At 40.5% G+C, this 11,469-nt stretch overlaps 1 long non-coding RNA gene across 2 annotated transcripts in view; it reads right to left on the bottom strand.

The window, feature by feature from the left end:
* Positions 1-395: 395 nt before the first annotated feature.
* The window catches only part of LOC106733000 (uncharacterized), an 80,375-nt gene continuing 69,301 nt past the window's right edge, over positions 396-11,469 (bottom strand). For both annotated transcript variants that reach the window (XR_012898267.2, XR_012898265.2), the window contains one exon: positions 396-4,400. This is a non-coding gene — a long non-coding RNA (uncharacterized LOC106733000). The remainder of the gene's footprint in view (positions 4,401-11,469) is intronic.

Raw genomic sequence — 11,469 nt, 5'->3', positions numbered from 1 at the left:
TAACCCTAGTAGACTGAATCTGGCCCATAGGCTGGTATTTGCCCACCCTTGGCCTAGATTATATTAGGAGTTGCTGAGGTTACCTTCTGATACTTTCTAAACATGCAAGGCACTGCGTTTAGCTGTATGAAGTGGAAATACATCAACTACTTAAAGATGATTTTATATTTTTGTTAGTCTCTAAGATGCCACTGGATCACTCGTTTTTAAAGTTACAGACGAACACAACTACGCCTCAGACTTTTTAACAAAATACAGGACTATGTAGCACTTTAAAGACTAACAAGATGGTTTATTAGATGATAAGCTTTCGTGGGCCAGACCCACTTCCTCAGATCAAATAATGGAAGAAAATAGTCACAACCATTATTAATAATGGATCAAAAATAGTCCATTATTTGATCTGAGGAAGTGGGTCTGGCCCACGAAAGCTCATCATCTAATAAACCATCTTGTTAGTCTTTAAAGTGCTACATAGTCCTGTATTTTGTTTCAGCTACACTAGACTAACATGGCTACATCTCTATCACTATTCAGACTTTTTAGTCTTTCCTGATGAAACCTCAATTAACAGCCTTTTTTTATTTGGAAAGATTTATTATTTATACTGCCATACTGCTTAGCAACCCCACTCATAGACCAGGCTCCTACTGTGCCAACACCTAGACAGCCCTGACCTAAACAGCTTACAAACTTCTGTATAGCTAGTCCTTCCATTTCTTCCTACAAAAGAAAAAAGCACAGCAAAGAAAGCAACAATTTTCTAAAGTAGCAACCACTTAAAAATCAGTGATATAATAAAATGTAATATTCGGGTAATTAACAGGCAGTAGCTAACAAACAAAAACAAACAAACAAACAAATGGACTTTTTCACAAAACAAACAGTCAATCTGTGGAACTCCTTGCTAGAGGATGCTGTGAATACCAAAAGTATAATGGGGCTGAAAAAAAAGGAATCAGATATGTTCATGGAGGATGCAGGCAGTACTTTTCTCAGGGTATGTATACTACGCTAATTTCTGTGGTTTTTCTGAACCTCTGACTGGAAAATAGGGGATGGATCACTTGATAAATTGCCCTGTTCTGTTAATTTCCTCTGAAGCCTCTTGTACTGGCCACTGCTGGAAGACAGATACTAAAGTAGCTGGTGCAGTATGGTCATTTTTTTGTTCTTCTGTAAATTCTTCAGGAGGGAGAAATTTTTTATTTATTTTTTTGTACTATGTTTGTACGGTCCCTAGTCCACGAAGGGAGCTTCTGAATGTTACTGCGATACAAACAGCAGCACATCAAGATAGTGATCAAATGTTGAACATAAAATGCAGTACTTCTCTCTAGGACTGTGGAGATCTGTGGTCCCTGAATTCATATGGTAAAATACTTAGTAACCAGGCTCTAATACATGAATTTCGTAAGAAAATCAGTGAAAGAATGTTACAATAGTTTAGATTTTCAAAAATAATCTTCACTTACTATTTAAAATGACTTCTTTGGAATATGACTGACTATTTCATTGCCTATTAAAAATCAATCTGTTGCAATTAAAAGCCGCTTTGCTGTAAAGTTTCTCAATTTTAAAGTTTTTGTTTTGACAGTGACATTTTCATCTAAAATATTTAGCCATGATGATACAAACACTAAGTGTGGAACTGATGGGCTGGTTTCAGATTTCTATGTAGTTCAGCAAGTAGTTACAATGAAAACTAAAAATCTAAAATGCCTTTAAAAACAAAAACAAAAAAATTTTGGCTTGAATATGAAACAGATGAAAAGCATTGTTCTTATTCATCTTCTACCCCAAACTGGTGTTTTTGGAAGAGAAAATGGGATATAGTTGATATCTATCATGAAAGATACAATATAGACCAGCTATTAAGAATTATTTCTATATAAAATGTGCAGGTTGTGACATAGGGTGAGCTGCAAGTGAATATTCCCACAAAATGCTTTTCCTTTTCTGTTATTGGAGGGATAATAGTTCAAAGTTCACATTCACAGTTTATGTGGGTTTCCTTTGAGATGCCAGGAAAATGACTATGTTGACCACATCCACATTCTGAAATTTTTCTTGAGAACTCTTAATGAAGCTTCAGCCAAAAGAACAGGAACTGACTCATTTTGCTGTGCCCTATTCACTGCATAATCAGTCTGGAGAGTACAGCCCAAGATATGGTCAGAAATACAAGGCAGCCAAAATGCATTCATGTTGGTCAGCTGTCCAATCAAGTACACAGATCCTCTATGAGCAGACAGGTTGTAACTATGCTATACTGATACAGAATGTATGTGCCCATGTGAACATTCAACTCCTTACCTCCACTGAGCACCTACTATTCAATACATGGGGGATGAAAGAAAGCATAACCCCTCTGACTATTTTATTTGCATGTTGAACCAGCAATTTAATACATGAACTGAGGACACAACAAACCCATTGCTAAGAAGACCTTAGCTCTTCTGCTCATGTAGTTATGCCTAATATGGAAAAATATGGTGAAGTTCATTTAACTGGCAAACTGTGAATGAAATCTACCATTTCAACAGTGGCTCAGATTATCAGAGAAACTCCTAGGAATATATTATGCTGCCAGACACTTTCATTTCTGAATTGTTTTAAAACTAAGTATTTAACAAATCACATTCTTATGGTGACTAATTTAGCAGCTATTATAGAGCAAGAAAATACCATGAAGTGAATGAATCTCTATACAATAGAGAATGTATACTACCAAATATCACTTCACATCTTTTATAGACTTGCAAAAAACAGGCATCCCATTTAAAATAGGTGTGTCATTAATCCATTGTTTTAAGCCACTAAAGAGTACTGAATCATTTCCCTGAAAAGCATCACAATTGAGAGGATGGGTTATTCTTGAGTCTAGGAGAAACTGTAAATTATAGGAATTTGCACTCTAGAAACATCAGATGCACATTCCTGTTTTAAGTACCAATAACACTGTAGAGGATTGAACATATACCATAGGAAGGATCCAAAAACAATTATATGAGGCAACTAATACCAGGATCCTGGAGCAAAACTACGGTCTTTTAAGAGTACTCATGCCACTCAAATATTCACCAACTCTTCCTCTACCATTGCCCTTGAGCCTAATAGGAATTCAGAATATCTTTGGCATAACAAAACATAACATCCTGATGATTGTGGTCCTCCAGCCTTTTCAAAAAGGAACTATTAAAGTTTTCTACTTGATTTGTTTAAACTATTTATTCACTTTATAAATTTTTATTTGGTTTCGTGACCCTGGCATGCTCTCCTGGTGCTCTGGTCCACAAAAAGGAACTTTTTAGTAGATGTGAACACTCAGTGTAGAATCATATGCTGATTTTGTACCATAGGATTGCATACCATTAACTTGGAATCAGTTGCAATTCAGACTGAAATGTTTAACAAGTGACAAGAGACCATAAAGTAACTGAAAGTATACAATGCAAACTAGTTACAAGTAATGAATAATGTGGAACAGGCTATTTAGATTGCCATGAGGAACATGTGTGTGGTACCTTTTTTGTATGTCATATCTATCAGATTATATAAGTTTTTCTGCAAAAGGCAGTTCATAAAGCTGCTTATCTCTGTTACAATAATTTCCCCCACCACTCAAAAGGCAGAAAATAGATTCCCTAGTCTGAAGAAAAGTGATTAAGGAAGACTGCAATAAATCATGTTACAATTATGGTAGCTTTAACATAGTTCAACTTATTAAAAACCTTCATTTGTATTTACACTAAAAGGGAGCAAAATTGCTCATTCATTTACAGGTTTCTCATCTAAAATGGCGTGTCCCCTTGCACTTAAGTGTTTCAATATATTGCTCTGTAAAACACGCAGGCCATTCATTATAGGCAAGCTCTTTTTCAAAGGAACTTCTGACATAAGTAGTTCTCCAAATGACTTATGGCTAACAAGAAAGTGTCTAGAGAGAATGCTGGTCATAAAGAGTTTTCTTTTGTGGCAAGAGAAACACAAAGGGGCCATTTTGGCTGTCATACCATCAAGATAACTTCCAAAGTAGTTTTATTGGTATTAGTAATGTAACCATGGGAAGGAAAAACCTCACCTTTCACATTTAACAACTGAACTGCTTTCTTCTCTCTTCATTCCCCTTTAAAAAAAAAAGCCGAGTAAAAGTCCCCCATGCCTTTGGGCTTGATGCTTACATCAGTTCACACAAGTCCCATTAACTATAGTTGAGTAGGGATTATAGGTGGAACCTGGCACAACGGTTCACTTCAGCCCCATTGTGCTCAACAGCAATTTGTGAGAAAACAGTTCAATTTCAGCATACTTTCTCTCGCCCAGGTTACTGTAGTAACACCAACAAAACCATTGCCTTGGACAAGACCTCCAGCTTTCTGTGACGTGCAGTTTCTAAACTGTAAAAAAAAAAAAAAAAAAAAAGACTTGGTAGCGTAGTTTAACTGGTATGACCATAATTAACTACATTTTCCAATCAATGTTCTAAATGTTGTCTAGCAGAATGCTCCTCATTTTAAAGATGAGGAAAATGAATCACAGAGGATATATTTTCAATATCTCTAAGTCACATAGTACTACAGAATTTAAGTGCTGATAACTAAATATAGTACAGGCAGTCCCCGACTTACGTCAGATCCGCAGTTACGAACACGGATTGCGGGACCACGTGGTCCCGCAGCCCGTGTACTCCCCGGCAAGAAAAGCTGCTCCGCGTCTCCCTGGTCTGCAGACCAGGAAGACGCGGAGCAAAGGGGCGCGCCTGGGCTGCCCCCCTGCCGGCTTCCCCCGCGGCTTTGTAAAGCCGCGGGGGGGGGGGGCGGGAGCGGGGGGACTTTACAAAGCCGCGGGGGAAGCCGGTAGGGGGGCAGCCCAGGCGCGCTGCGGCTGTCCCGCTGCCGGCGTCCTCAGAGTCTTTGCTCCCTGTCTCCCTGGTCTGCTGGTCTCCAGCAGACTAGGGAGACTGGGAGCAAAGCCGCGGAGGACCCAGGCGGCAGGACCGCGGTGCGTCTCGGTCCGCCGCCCGCGTCTTCCTGGTCTGCAGGGGGGGGGGGTGCGCAGCCCCAAGCACACCAAAATTAGAGATGTTAGATATCATGCAATTGAATAATCATGTAACTGCACCAAATTTTAGTGGTTACACGATTATTCAACAGTTCCTGGGGGCAGGGGCGGCAGCGAGAGTACCCTTGGCTCCACTCCCAGGGAGCCCTCTGCCACTCCTTGCTGCTGCCTCTGTATCAGGGTGGCAGGTGGGTGCCGGTCCATGAGGTAAGCCAGCTTAAAAACCAGCTTCCCACACAAACCATCTCCCATATGTTTTCCCATACAGCTGCCTCTAATATAGTGGCAGCTGTGTGGGGCAGTAGCAGCCTCTGTCCGCGGGGGGCCCAAGCTCCCTGAGGACAGAGGATGTGCGAGCATCCCAAGCTGCCTCTATCCAGGCTCGCTGCAGATAGAAGCTGCCCCCACCCCCCACACAAACATTGATAAGAAGCAGCAGTGTGAGGAGGGAGAAGGGCAGGCAGTATGAGCAGAGAGACGGCTCAAAAGCCGGCTTCCCATGTGTACTGACTCCCACCTGTTCCCCATACCCTCTGCACTGCTGCCTCTCAGCAGCAGGGTGGGGGGAGAGGAAGGGAGTGAGGTGGTTCAGTGGGATCCAGTGCTGGTGGAGAGCCAGCTTAAAAACCAGTTCCTGTCTCCCCTCCACTGCCTCTGTATACCGATAAGCCCAGGCTTTTCATATAGTTGACTACACATTGACATTCCTAACCAAAATAGCAAGTGGGAGGGTTAGATTCTTGCATGCATCCCCAACCATGGCCCCTGATCCAGGTGCGGGGCAGATAAGCTCAATCTAGCAGACTCTAGGTGTGGAGGGATCCAGGTGTGGGGTGAGTGGGTTCTTTGTGAGACAGTCTGGGTTGGGTGGCTCAGTGGACATCTAAGGTACGTCTAGACTACAGGCTTTGTTGACAGATACTGTTGACAAAGCTTCTATCAACAAAGAGTGTTTAGATTACATCCAGTTCTGTCGACAAAGCAAGCCGCATTGTTGACATGAGAGTGTAGACACAAAGGACAGTGTAGATGCAATAACGCCTTCTGTAGACAGAACTCTGCTGACAAAAGGCGTTATTCCTCGTAGAATGCGATTTTCCACCGTCGACAAAAGTGCCGAGTTCTGTCGATGTTATGTCGACAGAACTCGGCAGTAGTGTAGACACAGGTACAGTTTTGTTGACAAAAGTCCACTTTTGTCAACAAAACCCTGTAGTCTAGACACACCCCAAATGTGGAGGAAAGAAATCTAAACACGCAGGATCTCATTTGGAGGTTCTGGATGCAGGGGGAATGGGACTTTGCAGCAGGGTGCAGGTGATAATGGTTGGGGCTCAAGAAGTAGGGTGAGATCTCATGTAGAGAAACAGGGGGCTCAGCAGAAGGATCCAGGTGCTGGGAGAATCGGTTGTTGAAGACGAAGTCTGGGTACAGCTGGTTGCAGCTCAATGGGGTAGGAGTCCAAGTGCAGGAGTAGAAATATGAATGCAGTGGAAGAGGCTCGGTGGGGGTCTAAGTGCAGGGGGTGAGGCTCAGTGGGGAGTGAAGGTCAAGTGCAGGAGGCTTGGTGGGAGATACTGGGTGGATATGGGAGTGATACTTTGGGGAGACTCATTTCCTTCAGGGCTGACAAGTGATGGGGTCAGATCTTCCTGCAATTGGGGAAGTTTCTGGGGATGGGATACTCTTAGCAGGGAAAGACCCTCCTCTCCCACCCCAGACCAACCAAGACTAGCAGTTCAGCCCAGTGCAGTGTAAGAACAGCTAGGGCATCTCCAGCCCTGACTACTCCCTCAGCCGCCCACTAGCTGCTCTGGACACCTGAAATGACACACCCAGGCTACCATGGAGGGGTGAGTTATGGGTCTTGCAGCTTCTCTGTGGTTTTCTACAAGGGGAAGCAAAGAAATGTGAGGGGGACATGAATTCTGCATGTTTGCAGTTGCAGGGAATTCCCCCAAGAGTAATGAGCTATCCCTCATCTGTATTGTCCAACTGACAGCATTGCTTCTTCCCTGGTATCTTCAGAAGGCTGGGTGAGACATTTGCCCTTTATGCAACAGCAAGACTGTCTTGCTTCTGCCTTTTATGAGCATATTTTTGAGCATATACATATAATGCGCATACCTGCCTATGGTATTGTAGTGGTGAGGTCAGTGTCAGATTATCAACCTGCATCTATCAGGAAGAAACACCCCTTTCCCCAAATACTATTTGCAGTATTGTGAAAATATTGATTATTCCTGGAAGATTATCAGTAGCACGATATACTCTGTTATAATTGGTTTCTACCTTGAAATTTTTGCCAATGTGAGTTTAAAAAAACACAACTATTTTCAAGGGGGAAACAAGACAATTTGGTGACATTTTCATATTCAGTGCTAAATAAAATGCTTGATAGATAGGGTCATCAAAAGGAGATTACTAACATACAAATATTCGATTATTCATAAATTATCCAGACTGAGAAGTTTTCTTTAAGGGTGAACAGCTGGTAGCAAATTTTAGACCAGATGCTGCTTTTAAAATAAGCATTAATTTATACAATGTTTCACCATGACAAAAATAATTCAAAAAATTTGTGCAGCATTATACACCTATTTTTAGTTGGTATTACTGAAGGAAAAGAAAAATGAAACATCTGATATATGATAATTGTGAAACAGGTAAGACTTATGGCCAATAGCTACAGACTATAACTTTTAAACAAAGCACACTTCAATGTGCAAAGAGATATCTAAAAATATACAGAAAGTCTATTAGGTAGATGATTTCATAAATACATAGTTTAAATATAAAGTTAACATAAAAAAGACCGATGCAATTTTTACATAATATGAAGTATATTTGAAACCAATAGTTTTTAGTTATTCATTATTAATTTATAGAAATACAAGTGAAGAGCTACATCATGCACTTACTATCTGATTTTGGAACACAAATATTAGTTTTGTTACCATTAATAATACAACCCACTGTTTACACATTTAGAAACCAAACTGCTTTCTTCAAAATATTTGGGGAATGCCAAAAACAATCCTTTGGGTCCAATCCCACCACTGATCCACACACAAATCCCATTGAGTAAAGCTGTGTGTGGATCAGTTTCAAGACAGAGCCCAAAGGCTCACTTTCATTGTGTGCATGTGTGCCATTATTGCAAAAGTTCAGCTTCTTAATGGGAGTAGCGAGTCTCTTGCCAAGGCAACATTAATAGTAACCAAACTTCATTTTCATGCTAGACTTGCTTAATTTCTCATGTCAATGACCAGCATCATTTAAAGGGAAATTATAAACACTGAAACAGTGATATCTTTGTTATAGTATTAAGTACCTGCATGTATATCTAGTGTGTATGAACCAGAGAGGCTTTACAAAGGTAATTAAATGCTGTCATTTTATGGCCAGAAACTGAGTTATGGAAGTTCTACCAAATTCACAGTGGATGAAACTGGTTGATTTATTAAATAGCATAATGGACAGTTACATTTATGGGAGAAGTTTTCTCCTAATCCTAGGCTCTTAAGTAGTTGTATTATGTCTCTTGTGTTGTGAGAGAATGAAAAACACACCTCAGTAACCCTTTTACCATTCATTATTCTATGTATTTCTACCACTTCACCTGACATTAGCCTTTCTTTTAAATTATACTCAAATTTTTACTTTTCAGCCGTTCAATGCTCTTCTGTGAGCCTTATCTGTTTCTTGTATCTCTTGGGTTATAGTTAGCTTAGAACCCATCTACAATGTACTTTACCTTACCTTGTTTACACTGAATTTCTTCTGACATCTTGTTGCCTAGGCTCTTAATTTTGGTTAGGTCTTTCAGAAGTTCCTTACTAGCCTCAACTTATATAAATAATTGTGTACGCTTACAAATGCTGCCACCCCATGGTCCATTTTTTCTTTCAGGCTCAATCTATCTATTGACCATCATTTCCTGAGATCCTGCAGATACTTGGGGCATCCACTAAAGAACTTTGTGTTCGTTCATTCGCTCTCTCTCTCTTGCTCTCTCTCTCTCTCTCATCCATAAAAGAATTTTCTCTCTCACCTGTTATTACTCAATTTTCTGTAATAACCTCTTTTGGGGAACATTTTCAAACACGTTTCTAAACTGTAACGAGCCAAGTAGTTGGAAATCTATGCCATTGGTCAATTTTTGTCAGCATTGGGAACTGAGTAGGTGACAGTTGTCAACATTAGGCCTGAAATGTTTTAGCATTATAAATAGAAGCCGGCGTGATTATGAGAGGGACATACATGGTCACATGGCCCTCTCAAAGATGCCAGGGGGAGAGGGTGGGGCAAGAAGCCAGTGGCAGAACCAGAAGGGAAGGTGTTGGGTCACAGCATTTCCTCTTCTGATTCCGACCACACTACCTGCCTGGGGCACTGCCCAGTGCAGTGCAGTGCAATCCACCAAGCAGCTGCTGTGCTGCACTGGGCAGTGTCCTAGGCATGCAGCTTAGCTGGAGGCTGCCTGGTAGAATGTACAGTGAGAGGACAGAGCACTTCCTGTCTCTGCCAGGTAACATGCAATGGAGGAGAGGTGGGGAGAGCACAGAGGGCCAGCAGCTGAGGGTGAGAACAAGTCACGTGGGAAGGTCACATGGGATCATATGTTTCCCCTCCTCAGCTGGTGCCCACTGTACGTCCCTCCCAATAGCTGCTTACTAGTTGGATGACGTGTCCATACTTACAATTAGAACATCAGCGATTTCATGCAAAAGTCTCAGATGTGTTTAACACAGATTTTCCCCATCATATTGACTTTTTATTTTTAAGCCAAATTATAAAAACCTATATTCTCAATGCTGCTATGTCATGTTTTATTGACTGACAACTATTTTTTATATATTAAGTTTGAAATGGGTTTCTCTGTCTCTTTCATATCCCCAAGCAAAGCAGTGACACCAGTTCAGATTATGAACTCTTGCTCTGACAAGTAACTTTTCAGAACAAATCAAGCCAAATACAATGGCATGCTCACCCCCAAGGGCAAACCTCTTCCATTATTTTATAGTGGGTTTCTTCTGACCGTTAAAGTGCATAACTACAGTCTACAATATTCAGCTTACAACTGGTCCTACAAAAGCAGGAAACTGCTTTTACTTATATACCCCTGGATTCTGTAATTTCTACTCCAACTCCTCTGATGAAGTGGGTTTTACCCACATGATATATTTGTCAGTCTCTAAGGTGCCACAGGACTGCTCATTGTTTTTAAAGTTATAAATTAAAATGACTATCCCTCTGTCTATTTCCAGGGGTATCTTGAACTGCTTACAGTATCACACACAAAACACAAACACAAACTTTCAGCTCTTAAAATGACACCCTCACAAGCCCCCAAACTGAACTTGTAGGAAAAGCAATTTTTGTTGCCATGAAAAAGGGGCTAAATTCCGAGTTTACTCACATACTCTATGACATGGGAGGGGGGGTGGGGGTGGGGGGGTTTCCATGGTGTGAAAACAACCCGATTTTGGTCTGACCTAGCACTTCCAGACAATACTATTCAGAAGAGCAGTACACTTTGGCATGCATCCTAGGTAAGCACTGACTTCCCTCCCCCAAGTCTAATGACAAACAACCTTGGAGGTCTGTAGTTTTGAAGTGATATTTTCAAACCCAATATTTTCAATGAATGTTGTTGTCACCGAAACAATATTTTCATTCTTTGGATGCCATTGAACAATCTTTATGCTAATAAAGGAAATGCCCTATCTCTATTCTCTACACACCCCTCTCCCAAGGAAAAATTACTTTTAGTTGTTTATATAATTTACATGTATCAACTAGAATCTTAAAACTTAAAAAAAAATCAACAATTTTATGTATGTAGATACTTCTATCTACTACCTATAGAGCCTAAGCACCGGTGGGTTAATTTAACCTACAAACATAGTTATTGACATATTTAACAAAGTTTATTTTCAGTACAACCTCCTCAAGGATATTCATTTTATAGAATCTGTAAATATTTTCCTTAGTTTAGTTACCTAACAAAAAAAGGACAGTAAACATATACTACCAAAATCAGGGTAAAATGTGGTTGTGTGAGAGATATCACACTTAAAAATGCAAGCTTTTTATGAATAAATTGGAAACAGTCAATGGTATGACACAACACAAAAGTAACAGACATGATCTAAAGGGAATTCAACTGGAACGTTTATTTAGTTTCTGATATTTCCCTTTCATTTGAATGAGTCAAACAGTCTTTGCTCATATAAGTATTTCAGAACCAAAAGGCATGAGGGAGAGGCATTAGGTTAAAAACAGACAAATCCATTAAAATAGGGGGTTTTTGGGGAGGGGATGGAAAAGGCTTTATATAATTTTAACACACGTTATTTGGAAAAAAGTACTCGTTGCAGAATTTTAGCCTCTTGCATTTGT

The sequence above is a fragment of the Pelodiscus sinensis genome, chromosome 1, assembly GCF_052426305.1.
Source record: "Pelodiscus sinensis isolate ZL-2025 chromosome 1, ASM5242630v1, whole genome shotgun sequence".
In the NCBI taxonomy this organism is placed as follows: Eukaryota; Metazoa; Chordata; order Testudines; family Trionychidae; genus Pelodiscus; species Pelodiscus sinensis.
The sequence above is the reverse complement of the archived record's forward strand: the minus strand, read 5'-3'. Positions and strand labels throughout refer to the sequence as shown.